At 41.7% G+C, this 19,547-nt stretch overlaps 1 long non-coding RNA gene across 1 annotated transcript in view; it reads right to left on the bottom strand.

The window, feature by feature from the left end:
• Positions 1 to 2,542: 2,542 nt before the first annotated feature.
• LOC121578033 overlaps positions 2,543 to 19,547 on the bottom strand; it is a 51,178-nt gene continuing 34,173 nt past the window's right edge. Inside the window, exons 3-4 of the long non-coding RNA XR_006002725.1 lie at positions 3,273 to 3,360; positions 2,543 to 2,621 (exon numbers count right to left, since the gene is read on the bottom strand). This is a non-coding gene — a long non-coding RNA (uncharacterized LOC121578033). The remainder of the gene's footprint in view (positions 2,622 to 3,272; positions 3,361 to 19,547) is intronic.

The following is a 19,547-nucleotide window of genomic DNA, read 5'->3' as shown; positions in this document are numbered from 1 at the left end:
CATTTACATTACATTTTAGTCATTTAGCAGACGCTCTTATCCAGAGCGACTTACAGGAGCAATTAGGGTTAAGTGCCTTGCTCAAGGGCACATTTACGTCATTTAGCAGACGCTCTTATCCAGAGCGACTTACAAATTGGTGCATTCACCCTATAGCCAGTGGGATAACCACTTTACAATTATATTTTTCTTTTTGGGGGGGTGGAAGGATTAATTTATCCTATCCCAGGTATTCTTTAAAGAGGTGGGGTTTCAAATGTCTCCGGAAGGTGGTGAGTGACTCCGCTGTCCTGGCGTCGTGAGGGAGCTTGTTCCACCATTGGGGTGCCAGAGCAGCGAACAGTTTTGACTGGGCTGAGCGGGAACTATGCTTCCGCAGAGGAAGGGGAGCCAGCAGGCCAGAGGTGGATGAACGCAATGCCCTCGTTTGGGTGTAGGGACTGATCAGAGCCCGAAGGTACGGAGGTGCCGTTCCCCTCACTGCTCCATAGGCAAGCACCATGGTCTTGTAACGGATGCGAGCTTCAACTGGAAGCCAGTGGAGTGTGCGGAGGAGGGGGGTGACGTGAGAGAACTTGGGAAGATTGAACACCAGACGGGCTGCGGCATTCTGGATGAGTTGTAGGGGTTTAATGGCACAGGCAGGGAGGCCAGCCAACAGCGAGTTGCAGTAATCCAGACGGGAGATGACAAGTGCCTGGATTAGGACCTGTGCCACTTCCTGTGTAAGGCAGGGTCGTACTCTCCGAATGTTGTAGAGCATGAACCTGCAGGATCGGGTCACCGCCTTGATGTTAGCGGAGAACGACAGGGTGTTGTCCAGGGTCACGCCAAGGCTCTTCGCACTCTGGGAGGAGGACACAACGGAGTTGTCAACCGTGATGGCGAGATCATGGAACGGGCAGTCCTTCCCCGGGAGGAAGAGCAGCTCCGTCTTGCCAGGGTTCAGCTTGAGGTGGTGATCCGTCATCCATACTGATATGTCTGCCAGACATGCAGAGATGCGATTCGCCACCTGGTTATCAGAAGGGGGAAAGGAGAAGATTAGTTGTGTATCGTCAGCGTAGCAATGATAGGAGAGGCCATGTGAGGATATGACAGAGCCAAGTGACTTGGTGTATAGGGAGAATAGGAGAGGGCCTAGAACTGAGCCCTGGGGGACACCAGTGGTGAGAGCACGTGGTGCGGAGACAGCTTCTCGCCACGCCACTTGGTAGGAGCGACCGGTCAGGTAGGACGCAATCCAGGAGTGAGCCGCGCCGGAGATGCCCAGCTCGGAGAGGGTGGAGAGGAGGATCTGATGGTTCACAGTATCAAAGGCAGCAGACAGGTCTAGAAGGACAAGAGCAGAGGAGAGAGAGTTAGCTTTAGCATGTCTTGATTCTATGGAGCTTCTGTGTACCCGGCCAAGTAAACCCTGTTCTAGGTGCCGAGGAATGTGCTTCAGCCCCGTCCCGTGTGAGAGTCAAATTCACCTCAGGTGCACCCCTCCCCTTGCCCCCTCCTTCTACATCCAATCCCAGAGATAAGGTACCATTTCCCAGCCGTACTGTGGGTTGGGAATGTGAAAAAGAGCCGGTATCCTCCACCACCACCACTGCCATTATTATCCTTAAGGCACATTCAAATAATGTTAGTAAATTCTTCTTGCTCTTGTACCCAAGTAATAGGGAGCAAACAATTAAATAAACAAATCCTGCCACAAAACAGTGTTAAGCCTGCTGAAAATAGGAGGGGTGCTTGACAACAATGACATAAATCCATCAAAAGGGCTTAGCAGGAAAAATTCGACTAAATAATCTCCTTTTGTAAGTTTTTCTTGGTAAGGCCTTTTGATGAATCAGTTTGGGGTGTTAACACAAGTCTTTCAACATCAGGCAAGGTTACTTATCATGTGGGGGTGGTTCTAAACCACCTCCGTTTGTCAGTCTTGCTTTAACAGAACACTCATTAGGTCCGTCCACCCCAATCATTAAATAAGTGTCTCTATTCAAATGAACAGATTTGGCAAACAGGTTAACCTCTTAAGGATCGGACCCTTTTTTTCCATTTTTGCCTAAAATGACATACCCAAATCTAACTGCCTGTAGCTCAGGACCTGAAGCAAGTATATGCATATTCTTGATACCATTTGAAAGGAAACACTTAGAAGTTTGTGGAAATATGAAATACATGTAGGAGAATGTAACACATTAGAAAAGATAATACAAACAAAAGAACATGGGTTATTTTTTATTATTTTTTCCATCATCTTTGAAATGCAAGAGAAAGAACACAATATAATATTGCAGTTTAGGTGCAATTTAGATTTTGGCCACTAGAAGAGCAGTGTGTGTGCAAAGTTTCAGATTGATCCAGTGAAGCATTGCAATACTGGACTATTTTGTATCAAGTCTGCCCAAATGTGACAAATTGGTCAATTGATACATTTTCAAGTAAATAACTATAGAGAACATACAAAAAATTATATGGTTATACAAAATGTAAGTTTACACACTCCCAGGAATTTCATACATGATGGATCATTAGCTTATACACTAACCTTCACACATCTAGATGGCTGGGGTCAGGGTGGGTGTGGAGCCAGAGACAGCATGGGTTCAAGCTGTAGAACCTAGTTCCTACATTTGAATATAAAAATGGATTTTATCAAACAAAACTATGCTACATTTTATCTCTGGGACCCTTAGGATGACAAATCAGAGCAAGATTACTGAATGTAAGTACATTATTTACCTTCAGAGGTGAATGCATCAAACCAGTTGCCGTGATACGTTTTTTGTTGTTGGGCACTCTCCTCAAACAATAGCATGGTATTTTTTCACTGTAATAGCTACTGTAAATTGGACAGTGCAGTTAGATTAACAAGAAATTAAGCTTTCCGCCCATATAAGACATATCTATGTCCTGGAAAGTTTGCTGTTACTTACAACAGTCATGCTAATCACAATAGCGCACGTTAGCTCAACCGTCCCGTATACGGGACACCGATCCAGTAGAGGTTAAACTAATGCCTGCATTCTTCCTAGTCTTTAAGAAACAAGACAACGTTGGTGTCCAATGAAAAGAGTCAGTAAAGGGTCATGATTTGGTGTTAAAGATGTTTTAATCTTTAAGATTATGTTACCTTTACAAAAATTACACGCATACCATGGAGGATGACGGTGAGTTGTGGTATCAAAACGACCATGCTGGAATTCATGCACGTGTGAAAGATTTGCATCTCCTTTACAAGTCTAAATTAACTTTGACTTTAAATTCTCTGAACTTACCTTTAATCTTCTTCTTGAAGAGTGCTAGCAACTCTTCTTCTGATTAGACATTTCCCTCTCCGCTGAATGAGAAGTAAGCTGACAAAACCTGGAAGGAAAATGAATGGTGCCATTAATGAAAATAGCAACATTTACCATCAAGACCATGTCATATCACTATTTTGCCCTACGGGCATAATGCAAAATAGTAAAATCAAATCAAATCAAATTGTATTGGTCGCATATTTAGCAGATTATATTACTGGTGTAGCAAAATGCTTGTGTTCTTAGCTCCAACAGCGCAATAATATCTAACAATACACATCAATACACACAAATCTCAAAGTAAAAGAATGGAATTAAGAAATATAGAAATATTACAATGAGCAATGTCGGAGTCCGGAGTAAAAATATACACTACAGTTCATAAGTTTGGGGTTACTTAGAAATGTCCTTGTTTTCGAAAGAAAAGCAATTTTTTTGTTCATTAAAATAACATCAAATTGATCAGAAATACAGTGTAGACATTGTTAATGTTGTAAATGGCTATTGTAGCTGGAAACGGCTGATTTTTTATGGAATATCTACATAGGTGTACAGAGGCCCATTATCAGCAACCGTCAGTCCTGTGTTCCAATGGCACATTGTGTTTGCTAATCCATGTTTATCATTTGAAAAGGCTAATTGATCATTAGAAAACCCTTTTGCAATTATGTTAGTACAGCTGAAAACTGTTGTGCTGATTAAAGAAGCAATAAAACTGGCCTTCTTGAGACTAGTTGAGTATCTGGAGCATCAGCAATTGTGGGTTCGATTACAGAATAAAAATGGCCAGAAACAAATAACTTTCTTCTGAAACTCGTCAGTCTATTCTTGTTCTGAGAAATGAAGGCTATTCCACGCGAGAAATTGCCAAGAAACTGAAGATCTCGTACAACGCTGTGTACTACTCCCTCTCAGGTCCTCAACTGGCAGCTTCATTAAATAGTACCCGCAAAACACCAGTCTCAACGTCAACAGTTAAGAGGCGACTCCGGGATGCTGACCTTCTAGACAGAGTTGCAGAGAAAAACCCATATCTCAGACTGGCCAATAAAAAGAAAAGATTAAGATGGGCAAAAGAACACAGACACTGGACAGAGGAAGATTGGAAAAAAGTGTTATGGACAGACGAATAGAAGTTTGAGATGTTCAGATCACAAAGAATAACATTTGTGAGACACAGACCAAATGAAAAGATGCTGGAGGAGAGCTTGATGCCATCTGTCAAGCATGGTGGAGGCAAAGTGATGGTCTGGGGGTGCTTTGGTGGTGGTAAAGTAGGAGATTGTATAGGGTAAAAGGGATCTTGAAGAAGGAAGGCTATCACTCCATTTTGCAACGCCATGCCATACCCTGTGGACGTCGCTTGATTGGAGCAAATTTCCTCCTACAATAGGACACTGACCCAAAGCACAGCTCCAAACTATGCAATAACTATTTAGGGAAGAAGCAATCAGCTGGTATTCTGTCTATAATGGAGTGGTCAGCACAGTCACCGGATCTCAACCCTATTGTGCTGTTGTGGGAGCAGCTTGACCGTGTGGTCATTTCATGTATGTTTTCATGGCAAACAAAGACATTTCTAAGTGACCCTAAACTTTTGAACAGTAGTGTATACAGTTGAAGTCAGAAATTTACATACACTTATGTTGGAGTCATTAAAATTCGTTTTTTCAACCACTCCACAAATTTCTTGTTAACAAACTATAGTTTTGCCAAGTCGGTTAGGACATCTACTTCGTGCATGACACAAGTAATTTTTCCAACAATTGTTTACAGACAGATTATTTAACTTATAATTCACTGTATCACAATTCCAGTGGGTCAGAGGTTTACATACACTAAGCTTACTGTGCTTTTAAACTACTTGGAAAATTCCAGAAAATGATGTCATGGCTTTAGAAGCTTCTAATAGGCTAATTGACATCATTTGAGTCAATTGGAGGTGTACCTGTGGATGTATTACAAGGCCTACCTTCAAACTCAGTGCCTCTTTGCTTGACATCATGGGAAAATCAAAATAAATCAGCCAAGACCTCAGAAAAAACAGTGTAGACCTCCACAAGTCTGGTTCATCCTTGGGAGCAATTTCCAAACGCCTGCAGGTACCACGTTCATCTGTTCAAATAATAGTACGCAAGTATGAACACCGTGTGACCAAACATCTGTCATACGGCTCAGGAAGGAGACGCGTTCTGTCTCCTAGAGATGAACGTACTTTGGTGTGAAAAGTGCAAATCAATCCCAGAACAACAGCAAAGGACCTTGTGAAGATGCTGGAGGAAACAGGTACAAAAGTATCTATATCCACAGTAAAACAAGTCCTATATCGACATAACCTGAAAGGCCGCTCAGCAAGGAAGAAGCCACTGCTCCAAAACCGCCATAAAAAAGCCAGACTACGGTTTGCAACTGTACATGGGGACAAATATCGTACTTTTTGGAGTAATGTCCTCTGGTCTGATGAATTTTTTTTTTAATTGTTTGGCCATAATGACCATTGTTATGTTTGGAGGAAAAAGGGGGTGACTTGCAAGCCGAAGAACACCATCCCAACCGTGAAGCACGGGGGTGGCAGCATCATGCTGTGGGGGTGCTTTGCTGCAGGAGGGACTGGTGCACTTCACAAAATAGATGGCATCATGAGGAAGGAAAATTATGTGGATATATTGAAGCAACATCTCAAGACATCAGTCAGGAAGTTAAAGCTTGGTCGCAAATGGGTCTTCCAAATGGACAATGACCCCAAGCATACTTCCAAAATGGCTTAAGGACAACGAAGTCAAGGTATTGGAGTGGCCATCACAAAGCCCTGACCTCAATTCTATAGAAAATGTGTGGGCAGAACTGAAAAAGCGTGTGTGAGCAAGGAGGCCTACAAACCTGACTCGGTTACACCAGCTCTGTCAGGAGGAATGGGCCAAAATTCACCCAATTTATCGTGGGAAGCTTGTGGAAGGCTACCCGAAACGTTTGACCCAAGTTAAACAATTTAAAGGCAATCCTACTAAATTCTAATTGAGTGTATGTACATTTCTGACCCACTGGGAATGTGATGAAAGAAATAAAAGCTGAAATAAATCAGTCTCTCTACTATTATTCTGACATTTCACATTCTTAAAATAAAGTGGTGATCCTAACTGACCTAAGACAGGGATTTTTTACTAGGATTAAATGTCAGGAATTATGAAAAACTGAGTTTAAATGTATTTTGCGGTGTATGTAAACTTCCGACTTCAACGGTATACAGTACCAGTCAAATGTTTGGACAGACCTACTCATTCAAAGGCTTCTCTATATTTTTACTATTTTCTACATTGTAGAATAATAGTGAAGACATCAAAACTATGAAATAACACATAGCCACCCTTTGCCTAGATGACAGCTTTCCATACTCTTGGCATTCTCTCAATTAGCTTCATGAGGAATGCTTTTCCAACAGTCTTGAAGGAGTTCCCACATATGCTGAGCACTTGTTGGCTGCTTTTCCTTCACTCAGCGGTCCAACTCATCCCAAACCATCTCAATTGGGTTGAGGTCGGGTGATTGTGGAGGCCAGGTCATCTGATGCAGCACTCCATCACTCTCCTTCTTGGTCAAATAGCCCTTACACAGCCTGTAGGTCCTGTTGAAAAACAAATGATAGTCCCACTAAGCGCAAACCAGATGGGATGACGTATCGCTGCAGAATACTGTGGTAGCCATGCTGGTTAAGTCTGCCTTGAATTCTAAATATATCACAGACAGTGTCACCAGCAAAGTACCCCCACACCATCACACCTCCTCCTCCATGCTTCACGGTGGGAAACACATGCGGAGATCATCCGTTCTCCTACTTTGCGTCTCACAAAGACACAGCGGTTGGAACCAAAATTCTCAAGTTTGGACTCATCAGACCAATGGACAGATTTCCACCGGTCTAATGTCCATTGCACGTGTTTCTTGGCCCAAGCAAGTCTCTTCTTATTATTGGTGTCCTTTAGTAGTGGTTTCTTTGCAGCAAATCGACCATGAAGGCCTGATTCACGCAGTTTCCTCTGAACAGTTGATGTTGAGATGGGTCTGTTACTTGAACTCTGTGAAGCATTTATTTGGGCTGCAATCTGAGGTACAGTTATCTCTAATAATTTTATCCTCTGCAGCAGAGGAAACTCTGGGTCTTCCTTTCCAGTGGCTGTCCTCTTGAGAGCCAGTTTCATCATAGCGCTTGATGGTTTTTGCGACTGCACTTGAAGAAATTGACTGACCTTCATGTCTTAAAGTAATGATGGACTGTCGTTTCTCTTTGCTTATTTGAGCTGTTCTTGCCATAATATGGACTTGGTCTTTTACCAAAAAGGGCTATCTTCTGTATACCACCCCTACCTTGTCATAACACAACTGATTGGCATTAAGAAGGAAAGAAATTCAGCAAATTAACTTTTAACAAGGCACACCTGTTAATTGAAATGCATTCGAGGTGACTACCTCATGAAGCTGGTTGAGAGAATGCCAAGAGTGTGCAAAGCTGTCATCAAGGCAAAGGATGGCTACTTTGAAGAATCTAAAATCTAAAATATATTTGTATTTGTTTAACACTTTTTTGGTCACTACATGATTCAATATGTGTTATTTTATAGTTTTGATGTCTTCACTATTATTCTACAATGTAGAAAATAGTTTAAAAAAAAAAGAAAAACCCTTGAATGAGTAGGTGTGTCCAAACTTTTGACTGGTACTGTATAATTTAGAACATAAGGTATTACATTTAACCAACAGTCGACTCATCTGACGTCAAAAACTATAGACCTTTATCCCCTCTTTCTTTTCTTTCCAAAACATTTGAGTGTGCTGTCTTTGATCAACTCTCGTTATCTCTCTCAGAACGATCTTCTTGACCCTAACCAGTCAGGCTTCAAGACAGGTCACTCAACCGAGACTGTTCTTCTCTGTGTCACGGAGGCTCTACAAACTGCCAAAGCTGACTCTCTCTCCTCTGTTCTCATCCTAGAGCTATCCACTGCCTTTGACACCATGAACTATCAGATCGTCCTCTCCACCCTCTCAGGGATGGGTGTCTCAGGCTCTGCACATTCTTGGATTGCATCCTATCTTGCAGGCCGCTCCTACCTGTGTCTGCACCACATACTCTCACTATTGGTGTCCCCCAGGGCTCGGTTCTAGGCCCTTTCCTCTTCTCTCTATACACCTAGTCACTCGGCTCCGTCATATCCTCACATGGTCTCTCATATCATTGCTATGCGGATGACACTCAACTACTTTTCTCCTTTCCCCCTTCTAACACGCATCTCTGCTTGGATGTTGGCCCACCACCTCAATCTCAACCTCGACAAGACGTAGCTGTTCTTCCTCTTGGGGAAGGCCTGCCCGCTCAAAGACCTCTCCATCACGGTTGACAACTCCACAGTGTCACCCTCCCAGAGTGCAAACTACCTTGACGTGACCCTGGACAACGCCTTGTCGTTCTCTGTAAACATCAAAGCAGTGACTCGCTCCTGCAGGTTCATACTCTACCACATCTGTAGAGTACGACTCTATCTCACACAGGAAGCGGCACAGGTCCTAATCCAGGCACTTGTCATCTCCCGTCTGGACTACTGCAACTCGCTGTTGGCTGGACTCCCCGCTTGTGCTATCAAACCCCTGCAACTTATACAGAACACTGCAGCCTGCCTGGTTTTCAACCTTCCCAAACTCTTTAATGTCACCCTGGTCCACTGCACACTCCACTGGCTTCTAGTTAAAGCTCGCATCCACTACAAGACCATGGTGCTTATCTACGGAGCAGCAAGAGGAATTGCCCCTCCCTACCTTTAGGCTATGCTCAAACCCTACACCCCAACCCGAGTACTCCGTTCTGCCACCTCCCGCTCAGCCCAGTTCAAGCTCTTCTCTGTCCTGGCACCCCAGTTGTGGAACCAGCTTCCCCCTGAAGCTAGTACAGCAGAGGCCCTGCCCATCTTCCGAAAACATCTGAAACCCTACATCTTTAAACAGTATCTTAAATAATCCCCCTCCTCACCTCGACCCCCCCGCTAAATGTCTAAAATGTCAAATGTATGGCTTCAATACTCCTACATGCACAAGGATAGTCTGCTGTCCATTGTTAAAGTGAAGGCAGTTGTGCAGCCCAGTAATACATCTTCATATGAGGTAGTCCAAGACCTCCAGCTTCATGGGTTAAGTGTAAAACAGTCAATTTGACTCTTGAGGTCTTTCCATTCCAAATAAAGTGGAGAGCAGGCCATTTATTTTATAAAAAAAGTTGTATGGAATTTAAACTGGCAGGGCCTGGAATAAATACATACATCTTTGTAATATATTAATTTTGATAATGTTGACCCTACCTAACATAGAAATGGGGAGAGATGGCCATCTCTGAACATCAGATTCAATCTTATCTATTAAAATAAAGTAATTGATTTTATATGCCTCCTCCAGGTTGCATGGTATCAGTACACCCATGTATTTCATATGTGTCTTTGTCCACGTCCACTTACATTTATTTTTTGAAGTCATAACTAGAAATGGGAATTATTTCAGTTTTCTTCTAATTCACTTTAAATCCTGATACAGCACCATATGTATCCAACAGTAGTAAAATAAATGACAGAGAATGTTCTGGTTCAGATAAATAAAGTATGTAATCTGAATACAGTGATATAATTTGTTGATCTCCACCAATCTCTATGCCCCGGATTGAGCCATGAGTTCTAATTATTGATGCTAGGAATTCTGTGGCTAAAGAAAATAAATAACTAGACAAAGAACATCCCTGTCTTGTCCCTCATGATAACTGAAATTATTCAGAGATCTGTCCATTTGCTTGTATAGATGCTTTGGGGGATTTGTACTGTAGTATCTAAACAGTTTATGATTTTGCTGACGTTTGCAAATGGTGTGTTAGAGGAGTTTGGCTCTGCTTGCGGAAACATCTGGAAAACATTACTATAGGGGCCCCCTAAGAAAGAGGAGATTCGGATGTGTAAAGGCCAGGGATTGGTCTATCTAAAACCACCCATATTATGTTACATAGGATATAAATGCCATGTTTTTGAACAAAGAACGGAGAGATAACATATTACAGATTGGGTCAGTTGTTCTCCAGATTTCTGCAGGAGTCTGTAAATTGATACTGTAATCTTTGATGTAATAAACCATTATAATCAAGGACAGTGTCAGCGGATTTCTTGTCATCACAGCATATCAGCATCGTTGTCTCGACACCACAGTACAAAAGCTCAATCCAGGAAATAAATACCTAACCAAAACCAAATGTTTTTCAGACAGCCACCAAATATGCCCATTCAACCCTATCGAATGCTTTATTTATTTATGCATCTATTCATACTGACACTTTTGGAGCATTCAAGATCTTGGTATGATAGATTATATTGAGAGAGAAAAACCTGCGGCGATTGTCTGCAGACATCCTGTTCTGTAAAACCCTGTTTGATCTGAGTGAATCAACTTTTGTTTTGTTTTACTATGCGAAAAGCCAATATCTTAGCAATGATTTTGTAATCCAGATTCAAGATTGATACTGGGCGAAATTATCTGCATGATAGTGGATCCTTATCTTTCTTTTTAAGCAGGTTGATTGTGGCCAAATATAGTGACTAGGGAAGTACATTTTTCTCTAGAGCTTCTGTGAGCATAAGTAACTTGGCTTTAGTCATTTGGGACGAATGTGTCTATAACATTCCGCTGGGAATCCATCATTACCAGGAGATTTCCCATTTTGTAGATTATTGATGGCTTCCAACAATTCACCTGGGGTAATATTTCTATCCATACTCATGTTCTCTGATTCACTCATAATTGGTAATATGTCCTTACAGTGAAGGAAAAAAGTATTTGATCCCCTGCTGATTTTGTACGTTTGCCCAATGACAAAGACATGATCAGTCTATAATTTTAATGGTAGGTTTATTTGAACAGTGAGAGACAGAATAACAACTAAAAAATCCAGAAAAATGCATGTCAAAAATGTTATGAATTGATTTGCATTTTAATGAGGGAAATAAGTATTTGACCCCTCTGCAAAACATGACTAAGGTACTTGGTGGCAAAACCCTTGTTGGCAATCATAGAGGTCAGATGTTTCTTGTAGTTGGCCACCAGGTTTGCACACATCTCAGGAGGGATTTTGTCCAACTCCTCTTTGCAGATCTTCTCCAAGTCATTAAGGTTAAGAGGCTGACGTTTGGCAACTCGAACCTTCAGCTCCCTCCACAGATTTTCTAAGGGATTAAGGTCTGGAGACTGGCTAGGCCACTCCTTTGTTGCCTTGGCCTTGTGTTTTGGGTCATTGTCATGCTGGAATAACCATCCACGACCCATTTTCAATGCCCTGGCTGAGGGAAGGAGGTTCTCACCCAAGATTTGACGGTACATGGCCCCGTCCATCGTCCCTTTGATGCGGTAAAGTTGTCCTGTCCCCTTAGCAGAAAAACACCCCCAAAGCATAATGTTTCCACCTCCATGTTTGACGGTGGGGATGGTGTTCTTGGGGTCATAGGCAGCATTCCCCCTCCTCCAAACACGGCGAGTTGAATTGATGCCAAAGAGCTCGATTTTGGTCTCATCTGACCACAACACTTTCACCCAGTTCTCCTCTGAATCATTCAGATGTTCAATGGCAAACTTCAGACGGGCCTGTATATGTGCTTTCTTGAGCAGCGGGGCCTTGCGGGCGCTGCAGGATTTCAGTCCTTCACGGCGTAGTGTGTTCCAAATGTTTTCTTGTTGACTGTGGTCCCAGCTGCCTTGAGATCATTGACAAGATCCTCCCGTGTAGTTCTGGGCTGATTCCTCACCGTTCTCATGATCATTGCAACTCCACGAGGTGAGATTTTTCATGGAGCCCCAGGCCGAGGGAGATTGACAGTTATTTTGTGTTTCTTCCATTTGCGAATAATCGCACCAACTGTTGTCACCTTCTCACCAAGCTGCTTGGCGATGGTCTTGTAGCCCATTTCATCCTTGTGTAGGTCTACAATCTTGTCCCTGACATCCTTGGAGAGCTCTTTGGTCTTGGCCATGGTGGAGAGTTTGGAATCTGATTGATTGATTGCTTCTGTGGACAGGTGTCTTTTATACAGGTAACAAACTGAGATTAGGAGCATTCCCTTTAAGATTGTGCTCCTAATCTCAGCTCGTTACCTGTATAAAAGACACCTGGGAGCCAGAAATCTTTCTGATTGATAGGGGGTCAAATACTTATTTCCCTCATTAAAATGCAAATCAATATATAACATTTTTGACATGTGTTTTTCTGGATTTTGTTGTTGTTATTCTGTCTGTCACTGTTCAAATAAACCTACCATTAAAATTATAGACTGATCATTTCTTTGTCAGTGGGCAAACGTACAAAATCAGCAGGGGATCAAATACTTTTTTCCCTCACTGTATATCCTCCTTTGAGCTATTGTTTCCAGATTGATACAGTTTGTGCTAAAATGTTTTAAAGACTGAGTTGATTTCAGAAGGATCCATTGTTATGCTACCATCTGGGGTTTGAATGCTAAGGACGGTACTTTCCTTTTCCTCTTTCTTACTTTGCCAAGCAAGCATTTTCACTGAATTTTCACCTTGCTGAACAAGGTGTAGGGCTGTGGCGGTCAGCCAGTGATTGTCAAGCAAATAACTGCCGGTCTCACAGTAATTGACTGTTAATTAACATAAACACATTTAGCGTCTCCTGGCATTCACACATAGCCTACAAGCCACTGATACAGACCTTTGGAACATCTACATGTAAAAAAGTCTAATAAATCCATGTAATATAGCCTACACCTTCAGAATAAATCCATTGTTTATTTTGGACAGGTCTAAAGAAACATGATATGAAAAAAATGTAGTCTAATTCAGAAGAACAGACTAGCATACTCTGAGTTGTCCTTCTGTTAGGTCCTGATCTGACTATGCAATTTGGCTGTGGGCTACACTAGTTCATTTAGCAGACAAGATTTGCTTAGAATTCTGTGGCATTATTTTATATTATTTTATAGTATGAAGAATACAATTGAACAAAGCTGAATAAAATAGAAAGGATATTTTCTCCAAACGATTTGAGGGAGTGCGCACATGTAGCTATTCTGTGTTGAGCGGTTAACAAAGAAATAGGTACCCCTACAGTATATGCTTCATTTAGAGTTATTAATGTAACTTTAGTTGTTCTACAAACGTTGGGCTATATGTTTTGATTTTTAATACATTGTAAGGCTGCATGATGCGACTCTAATGATGATTTGAAAAAAGTTGCTTGAAAGGCATGAGCTCTGCTTTGTTTTTTTGCGCAGGCTGTACACATTTCATCAGTCTCTCATTCACAATTTGACAAGCACTTGATAATGCCTCGATTTTCCCAGCGGCATCCCCTTTGTGTTGCCGTAATGCACCCTAAAAAAATCCATGCCTTTTGCGGCCAGTGGCCGTTGTGCCCTTGAGCTAAATATAATAATTATAATTCCCTTCTCCCTGAGTGCTGCGTGCTCCGAAGCACCTTTCACTCACATGGCTCTCCATCACGTGATCGGGTCTTTCTCACAGGCTTCAAGTGAAGACTGCGTGCGTCCTTATCCAATTCCGAGGTGCATATTGAAGATATTGGAAGAACTGTCCACATTTACTTTTCGTCAGCCAACAAGATGAGTAGGCCTAACGAACAGCAAAAGCACTAGCCTATGTTAATCTACTATCCCCCATAGTAAAAAAGTTGACCTATTCTATTCTGTGTGAGAAATAAATATTCCAAACATAGTCTGGGACAGTTGTGGGATGCGATAGATCCCAAATTCATACAACCACTAGCATCTAAACAACTGTTTTACACAACGAGGCTGACGCAACAGATCACAACGTTTAGCTTAAAATGTTGATAAACTATTAGGCTATATCTTCACATTATAAGTGCAGCAATGTGCACACGGCAGTAGGCTATAATCTCAAATGTTCCATTAGCGGGAAAACACCATTATCAAAAGTGACTGCAAATGTGATTATGCATGTAATGCTTTTATTATAAAGGTGCATGTTTATGGTAAAAATTATCTTTCCCAAACTTGAAACTCACGCGCTGCTTATGTATGCTGGTTAGGCTCTACACCCCTTGTAAAGCGGATTAATGTGCTTAATTTTAAGAAGTTATTTGGCCACTTTAGTTGTGATACAAACCTTATCACAACTAAAGTGGCCACTCAATATTAGGAAGGTGTTCTTAATGTTTTGTAAACTCAGTGTATGCTTTAAGAGCTACCAATAACAGTTGGGCATACTTCATTATCTACATTTATTTCCCAAAATATGTCTATCTTTGTGTTGAGATATGAGGTAAACTCCTTATCTCCAAGTAACATTGTGTTGGATCACCAGGTCTTTGTTATTGGCATAGGAGGTTGGAGCTTTAATGTGCTATACTAATTTGATTTCCGCGGGGTGCAAACATCGGCTCTAGGGGGTCAACCCCCTAGAGCCCCTAGAGTTGATGTCCGTGCCCATCGACTCTAGGGGGTTAAAGAAAAGTTGAATATGAATTGTGGACGTGAGTAATAGGAGTATTATCTTTCAGTTGGATGTTTATATCTCCACAGTTCACATAGACCCATCTCTTTGATGTCGTGGTTTAATACTATAGACATATTAGGAAGAGGATATAGTTTAGTTAATGACTTGTCTAGAGTTGCATCCTGCATCACAATTAAAATCACCCCCAATATACCAATCCTGTTACATTGAGATAGTTTAGTAAAAGGTCATTAATGAACTTTGGGTCATCTTCATTTGGGAATAACAATTCAGTAAAGTGACTTGTGCCAGTTTTCCTTTTACCATTGTAAAACATCCATTTGGGTCTGTAGTAATTTCTGTAGACTAAAATTTGACTTTTTTTTATCAATGAGAAATTATATGCCTCTAGATCTTGAGGAGTATGTGGAGGAGAATGCCAACCCATCCCAAGCTCGCCCAAACCTTTCACTTTCTATTGCTGATGGGTGAGTAAAAAACAGATGTTGGTGTTATTCTTTTTCAAATAAGAAAATATCTTAATTATTTCGTCTGGCTGCACAATTCCATTGACATGCCATGTCACACATGTTAATGTATTCATATCTTAAGTATTATCCACAACACGTGATATTGAGATGGGTCTTTACATATTATTTGTCTCATATTGACTCCATACATTATGTAAGGTGTTGGTACACTACATAAACAGCTACAATGATACGTGTTGATCAATTCTCAAGCTTCTTAGTGGGCATAAAAATAATTTAGTCAGCCACCAATTGTGCAAGTTCTCCCACTTAAAAAGATGAGAGAGGCCTGTAATTTTCATCATAGGTACACGTCAGCTATGACAAACAAAATGAGAATTTTCTTTCCAGAAAAATCACATTGTAGGATTTTTAATGAATTTATTTGCAAATTATGGTGGAAAATAAGTATTTGGGCAATAACAAAAGTTTCTCAATACTTTGTTATATACCCTTTGTTGGCAATGACACAGGTCAAACGTTTTCTGTAAGTCTTCACAAGGTTTTCACACACTGTTGCAGGTATTTTGGCCCATTCCTCCATGCAGATCTCCTCTAGAGCAGTGATGTTTTGGGGCTGTCGCTGGGCAACACGGACTTTCAACTCCCCTCCAAAGATTTTCTATGGGGTTGAGATCTGGAGACTGGCTAGGCCACTCCAGGACCTTGAAATGCTTCTTACGAAGCCACTCCTTCGTTGCCCGGGCGGTGTGTTTGGGATCATTGTCATGCTGAAAGACCTAGCCACGTTTCATCTTCAATGCCCTTGCTGATGGAAGGAGGTTTTCACTCAAAATCTCACGATACATCGCCCCATTCATTCTTTCCTTTACACGGATCAGTCGTCCTGGTCTCTTTGCAGAAAAACAGCCCCAAAGCATGATGTTTCCACCCCCATGCTTCACAGTAGGTATGGTGTTCTTTGGATGCAACTTAGCATTCTTTGTCCTCCAAACACGACGAGTTGAGTTTTTACCAAAAAGTTATATTTAGGTTTCATCTGACCATATGACATTCTCCCAATCCTCTTCTGGATCATCCAAATGCACTCTAGCAAACTTCAGACGGGCCTGGACATGTACTGGCTTAAGCAGGGGGACACGTCTGGCACTGCAGGATTTGAGTCCCTGGCGACGTAGTGTGTTACGGATGGTAGGCTTTGTTACTTTGGTCCCAGCTCTCTGCAGGTCATTCACTAGGTCCCCCTGTGTGGTTCTGGGATTTTTGCTCACCGTTCTTGTGATCATTTTGACCCCACAGGGTGAGATCTTCCGTGGAGCCCCAGATCGAGGGAGATTATCAGTGGTCTTGTATGTCTTCCATTTCCTAATAATTGCTCCCACAGTTGATTTCTTCAAACCAAGCTGCTTACCTATTGCAGATTCATTCTTCCCAGCCTGGTGCAGGTCTACAATTTTGTTTCTGGTGTCCTTTGACAGCTCTTTGGTCTTGGCCATAGTGGAGTTTGGAGTGTGACTGTTTGAGGTTGTGGACAGGTGTCTTTTATACTGATAACAAGTTCAAACAGGTGCCATTAATACAGGTAACGAGTGGAGGACAGAGGAGCCTCTTAAAGAAGAAGTTACAGGTCTGTGAGATCCAGAAATCTTGCTTGTTTGTAGGTGACCAAATGCTTATTTTCCACCATAATTTGCAAATAAATTCATTAAAAATCCTACAATGTGATTTTCTGGATTTTTTTTAATCAATTTGTCTGTCATAGTTGACGTGTATCTATGATGACATTTGCAGGCCCCTCTCATCTTTTTAAGAAGGAGAACTTGCACAATTGGTGGCTGACTAAATACTTTTTTCCCCCACTGTATTAATAAAACATCAAAAACTAAATTGTATTAATCCCTCATCTTCCTCTTTCCCCTGCTCCCCTTTCATGTTTTCCGCATGAATCTGTCCTGTACTGTTGCACAGGTGAGAGAGCGACCTTATTGGTGCCTCCGTAGTGACCATTCCTTTTATTTATGCAGGTTATTGGTCAGTGACTGTATCTATGCAATACAAAGAAAATATACATATAGTCTTGGCCAGACTTAAATGCGCTCTAGTCAAACACACAAATGTCCTATTTTAAGAAAGTGCATTATGAAGGGAAAGAAATTACATATAATAATATGACTTATGATTCCATTGGTCATTATTTTACGATTTATTTTAATACATTTTATTATTAATTTGAGTCAGTATGTGTAATGTGATTATTATTAAGGAGTCCTGTTGTCACGCCCTGACCTTGAGAGCCCTGTTTTTCTCTAGTTTGTTTGGTCAGGGTGTAAATTCTAGATTTTGTATTTCTATGTTGGCCGGGTGTGTTTCCCAATCAGAGGCAGCTGTCGATCGTTGTCTCTGATTGGGGATCATACTTAGGCAGCCATTTTGCCTACCTTAGTTGTGGGATCTTGTTTCTGTTTTGGCTTGTGCAGCCTGTTGAACGTCACGGTTGTTTGTATTTTGTTGTTTTGATCTGTATTCAGTGAATAAAGGAATATGTACGCATACCACGCTGCACCTTGGTCTGATCTGTCTATCAACGAGCGTGACACCTGTCTAGGGCTGGTTCTACCTTTTGAGATAGATGAGACCCTTCTGAAGTATACAGCGTGATAGGCCTACCACTTATTTTTTCAGCCAAAGGAAAGAAATACGTTATCCCTCTCAGGATACAACAGAAAAAACATCACTGTGTTAATTGACAATAAAATGGATTTAGGCCATTTATTCACCTGATTTTATCAGCTACATTTTCAGATGGCCTAGCTACAATTCTTGTACATCCCCACCTTGGGATTCAGTTAATTCATTAATTAATTTCAATATAATTGTCCAACAACAATTGTGGGCTTAGCGCACATAGCCTGCTTGTTCGTCTCTCTCTTTTATTAACTCTGTAATTGTTTCTTCAACATTCATTCAACCAATTCATTAAAATTATTAATTGAACTTTCTATGGGAGAATTTAAAAAAAGTTTAATCGACACGTGATGACAAATATTTCAATTAATGTATCAATTTCCCCGTTATGATGCCTTAATTCGGGCAAAAGTAAATGTATTTATTTTAAAGGGAGAAAGAACAATGGACATAAGTATTGTGTGCTTACAATTTCAGCATCTTAGGCCGTTTGACATTTGATCTCTCCCAGTCATTTTTTACATTGGCTATTTAAATGATTTCCACCCACCCAGGCCTTTTATAGCCTATTGGCTGTGAAGCATTCAAAAATAATTGTCCAGATAATAGCAATCATCATGTTGTCTTGTTCACTTGTCAGTTCATTACTTAAACAAATTACTCAAATACACCCATCTAGTACCGGGTCGAACACCATTACACCACCGCTACCAGCCTGTACCGTTGACACCAGGCAGGATGGGGCCATGGCCAACAACCTGACTCTGCCATCAGCATGATGCAACAGGAACTGGGATTTGTCGGTCGAACCAGGCAATGTTTTTTCCACCTCAGTTGTCCAGTGTTGGTGATCGCGTGCCCACTGGAGCCGCTTCTTCTCATTTTTAGCTGATAGTAGTGGAACCCGGTGTGGTCGTCTGCTGCAATAGGCCATTCATGACAAGGACCGACGAGTTGTGCGTTCCAAGATGTTGTTCTGCACACCACTGTTGTACTGCGCCGTTATTTGCCTGTTTGTGGACCGCTTGTTATCTTGCATGATTCTTGCCATTCTCCTTCGACCTCTCTCATCAACAAGCTGTTTTCGCACACTGACTGGATGTTTTTTGTTTGTCACACCGTTCTCGGTAAACTGTAGACCAGGGTTCTTCAATTCCGGTCCTGGAGGGCCGAAACACCTCTGTTTTTCATCCTCTCCTTCTAATCAGGGGGTAATTCAGACCTGGGACACCAGGTGAGTGCAATTAACTACCAGGTAGAAATAAAAAACAGAAGTGTTTCGGCCCTCCAGGACCGGAATTGAAGAACCCTGCTGTAGACACTGTTGTGTGTGAAAAGCCCAGGAGGCCGGCCGTTTCTGAGAACCTGGAACCAGCCTGCCTGGCACCAACTATCATACCAGGCTCAAAGTCGCTTAGGTCACTCGTTTTGCCCATTTTAATGTTCAATCGAACAGTAACTGAATGCCTCGATGCCTGTCTGCCTGCTTTATACTGCATAGCAAGCCATAGCCACGTTACTCACTGGCTGTAGGAGCGAACTCTTTTCGTGAACGGGGTGTTGTACCTTA

The sequence above is a fragment of the Coregonus clupeaformis genome, chromosome 12 (genome assembly GCF_020615455.1).
Source record: "Coregonus clupeaformis isolate EN_2021a chromosome 12, ASM2061545v1, whole genome shotgun sequence".
Classification (NCBI taxonomy): domain Eukaryota; kingdom Metazoa; phylum Chordata; class Actinopteri; order Salmoniformes; family Salmonidae; genus Coregonus; species Coregonus clupeaformis.
This window is presented reverse-complemented; position numbering and strand designations above follow the sequence as displayed.